Source organism: Lipotes vexillifer, unplaced genomic scaffold (assembly GCF_000442215.2).
Source record: "Lipotes vexillifer unplaced genomic scaffold, Lipotes_vexillifer_v1.1 scaffold1285, whole genome shotgun sequence".
Classification (NCBI taxonomy): domain Eukaryota; kingdom Metazoa; phylum Chordata; class Mammalia; order Artiodactyla; family Lipotidae; genus Lipotes; species Lipotes vexillifer.
Genome location: NW_006796211.1, coordinates 382,201 through 386,144, shown reverse-complemented (window position 1 = coordinate 386,144; position 3,944 = coordinate 382,201). Strand labels below are relative to the sequence as shown.

The following is a 3,944-nucleotide window of genomic DNA, read 5'->3' as shown; positions in this document are numbered from 1 at the left end:
ATTGGGATGCATGTATCTTTTCTTTTTTTTTAATTTTTGTAGTTGATTTACAGTGTTGTGTTAGTTTCAGGTGTACAGCAAAGTGATTCAGTTATACATATAAAATATATATACATATATATAATATTCATTTATTTGTATAATTTCTTTTTCAGATTCTTTTCCGTCATAGATTATTACAAGTCATAGAATATAGTTCCCTGTGCTATACAGTAGGTCCTTGTTGCTTATCTATTTTATATATAGTAGTGTGTATCTGCTAATCCCAAACTCCTCATTTATCCCTCCCCCACTCCCCTTTCCCCTTTGGTAACCATAAGTTAGTTTTCAGTATCTGTGAGTCTATTTCTGTTTTGTAAATGAGTTCATTTGTATCATTTTCTTAGATTCCACATAAAAATCATATCATATATTTGTCTTTCTCTATCTGACTTACTTCACTTAGTATGATAATCTCTAGGTCCATGCATGTTGCTGCAAATAGCATTATTTCATTGTTTTTCACAGCTGAGTAATAGTACCTTGTATATATGTACCACATCTTCTTTATCCATTCATCTGTTTATGGGCATTTAGGTTGCTTCCATGTCTTGGCTATTGTAAACAGTGCTGCTATGAACACTGGGTGCATGTATCTTGTCGAATTAGAATTTTCGCCTTTTCTGTATATATGCCCAGGAGTGGGATTACTGGATCATGTGGTAACTCTATTTTTAGTTTTCTAAGGAACCTCCATACTGTTCTCCATAGTGGCTGCACCAATTGACATTCCCACCAACAGTGTAGGAGGGTTCCCTTTGCTCCACACCCTCACCAGCATTTATTATTTGTAGACTTTTTTTTTTTTTTTGTCTGTGTTGGGTCTTCGTTTCTGTGCGAGGGCTTTCTCTAGTTGCGGCGAGCGGGGGCCACTCTTCATCGCGGTGCGGGGGCCTCTCACTATCGCGGCCTCTCTTGGTGCGGAGCACAGGCTCCAAACACGCAGGCTCAGTAGTTGTGGCTCACGGGCCTAGTTGCTCCGTGGCATGTGGGATCTTCCCAAACCAGGGCCCAAACCCGTGCCCCCTGCACTGGCAGGCATATTCTCAACCACTGCGCCACCAGGGAAGCCCTGTAGACATTTTTGATGATAGCCATTCTGACCAGTATTAGGTGATATCTCATGCTTTTGATTTGCATTTCTCTAATAATTAGTGATGTTGAGCATCTTTTCATGTGTCTGTTGGCCGTCTGTATGTCTTCTTTGGAGAAATGCCTATTTAGGTCTTTTGCCCATTTTTTGATTGGGTTTTTTTTTTTTTATTGAGTTGTATGAGGTGTTTGTATATTTTGGAAATTAATCCCTTGTCAGTTGCATCGTTTGTAAATATTTTCTCCCATTTCCTGGGTTGTCTTTTCATTTTGTTTACAGTTTCCTTTGCTGTTATCCATTCTTTTTAATAATGCACAAGAATCAAGGAGTCACATCTGGCTCTTGGCTCGAGCAACTGGGAGGATGGCAGAGCCATTTTGGTGGGTTAGAAAATGAAGGGAGGAACAGGTTTTGGGGTCATATCAAACCTGATGCCAAGTGTACACAGGCCCTGTGAAGGGCTCAGGGATCAGTGGAGCTGGGTATAAAAATGTGGGAGTCGGTGAGCAGAGAATGGATGGCGTGTAAATCCATGGCAATGGTCCCTGGTGCCGAGGAGGAGCCACACCTGGAGAAAGGGTGTGTGCTCTCCAGTTCTCCCCAATCCCCACCTCTCACCTCTCAACACTGGGTCTGAGTGTCCTCTGATGTGGGCCTGCTTTAGTCACTCACATTGCTGCCAGGTCACTGAAGCTTTGTGCTTTGCATTGTCAAGGGGTGTTCAGAAAAATCACCCAAACTTGGAATTAAGGCAAAAGGAGGCCAGCTTGTCATCCCAACTGGTCATCCCAGTGTCCCACTGGAATATTGTTAAGAGGACCACCCCAGGATTATTCTATCACCTGGGGGAATACATCTTTATTTGACTTGCCATTCACTACGTATGTATGTACATAGCGTGTGTATTACATGTTCACTTGTGGATTTTTGGCACCCCCACTGCTTGTGGTTTTATAGCCCTGTAGAGGGCATTAACTAGTCTTGACTGTAGCCAGAGAACAGCACATGATCACGCTGATTAGTCTCAATGTAACCTCACCATTTCTTACCAGGATCTCTCGCTGAGACTCTCCACCAGGAATTTTCAGGAACACCAGACTCTCTCTGCTCTCCAGAGCCCTGGTTCCCATCTCCTCACTTAGGCCCATGTACTCAGCCACTGCTTCCTTCCCCTGGGCTCCTAGCTAATGCCAGCACGGATCCACACAGCTCTGGTATGTTTGGGAATTATGACACTGTGCCCTGAAGGGGCTCTTTTTCCATCCATTGTGCTGGGTTCTTTCATCCTGAACACTTGAGTTCTTCCTTCAGCTCTGGAAAATATGCTTTTATGATTCCTTTGATCATTTTCCCCTTTCCTTTTCTTTTCCCTCCTTTAAGAATTCCCAATAGTTGGATGTTAGATATCCTGGATTGAGCTTCTAGATTTTTTTTCCTCTCACTCCCATTTTCTTTTTTTAAAATTTATTTTATTGAATTACATTTGATTTACAATTTGTATTAATTTCTACTGTACAGCAAAGTGATTCAGTTATACATACAAACATGTATATATACATATATATACATTCTTTTTCATATTCTTTTCCATTGTGGTTTTTTAATGCAGTATTGTCTTTAATTAAATACAAAGACTTCCATTCATGTTGCCTAGAGATCATTTTATCCACTGCTCTTTTTGGCCGCCAGTCTCTTGTCTCTCTCCTCAGCGCTGGTAAGGTGGATACCCTTTCCATGGGGAAGAGAGAGCCACGGTTTGTTGCCTTTGCCAATAACGAAAATGTTGGAGAGCCAGGTGGCAAAGCTGTTGCCATTGGCATCTTTCACATGAACTACATCCAAAGAACCAGGATTTCTCTCCCTGTTGGTGATCACACCAATTCTTCCCAGTTAGCACCTCCAGTCACCATGCACAGGTTACCAGTGTCAAATTTGATGAAATCAGTAGTCTTGCCGGTCTCCAAATCAATCTGAATGGTGTCATTCACCTTGATGAAGGGATCAGTGTAGCCAATGGTGAGAGCATCATGGTTCACCAGATGAGGGATTCCTTTTGTCCCCACAAAGATCTTTCTCATTTTGCACAACTTAGACAACTTTGCCTCCTCAGGTGTAATATGATGAGCAGCAAAGCAATCATAGATCAGACAAAAATTCTCTCGTCTTGTCAATGCTGATGACGTCCGTAAAACCAGCAGGGTAGGTTATATCAGTGCGGACCTTGCCATCAATCTTAATGAAATGCTGCGTGAAGATTTTCTTTAGTTCGTCTCCTGTTAGGGCATACTTAAGTCTGTTTCTTAGGAAAATTAATTAGTGGGAGACATTCCCTCAGCTCGTGGGGACCGGTAGATGGACGAGGAGCAAACCCACCAGTTGGTTTATCCAGCGTCCAATGCTTTGGAGCTGCTACGCGCTCCAGGTGCTTCTTGGGACCACAAGCCATGGCTGCGCTAGGCATGAAAAGTGCTCCATTGTGGTTTATGACAGGATATTGAATATTGTTCCTTGTGCTATACAGTAGGACCTTGTTGTTTATCCATTCTGTATAAAATAGTTTGCATCTGCCAACCCCAAACTCCCCGTCCATCCCTCTCCCACCCCCACCCGCCCCCTTGGCAACCACAAGTCTGTTCTCTATGTCTGTGAGTCTGTTTCTGTTTTGTAGATAAGTTCATTCTGTGTCATATTTTAGATTCCACATGAAAGTGATATATGGTATTTGTCTTTCTCTCTCTGACATTCTTCACGTAGTGTGATAATCTCTAGGTCCATACAGTTGCTGCAAATGGCATTATTTCATTCTGTATGG

The 3,944-nt window shown here is 42.4% G+C and overlaps 1 pseudogene; it reads right to left on the bottom strand.

Moving 5' to 3' along the window:
• Window positions 1-2,794: 2,794 nt before the first annotated feature.
• LOC103090975 (40S ribosomal protein S4, X isoform pseudogene) lies at window positions 2,795-3,578 on the bottom strand (annotated as a pseudogene).
• Window positions 3,579-3,944: the final 366 nt, after the last annotated feature.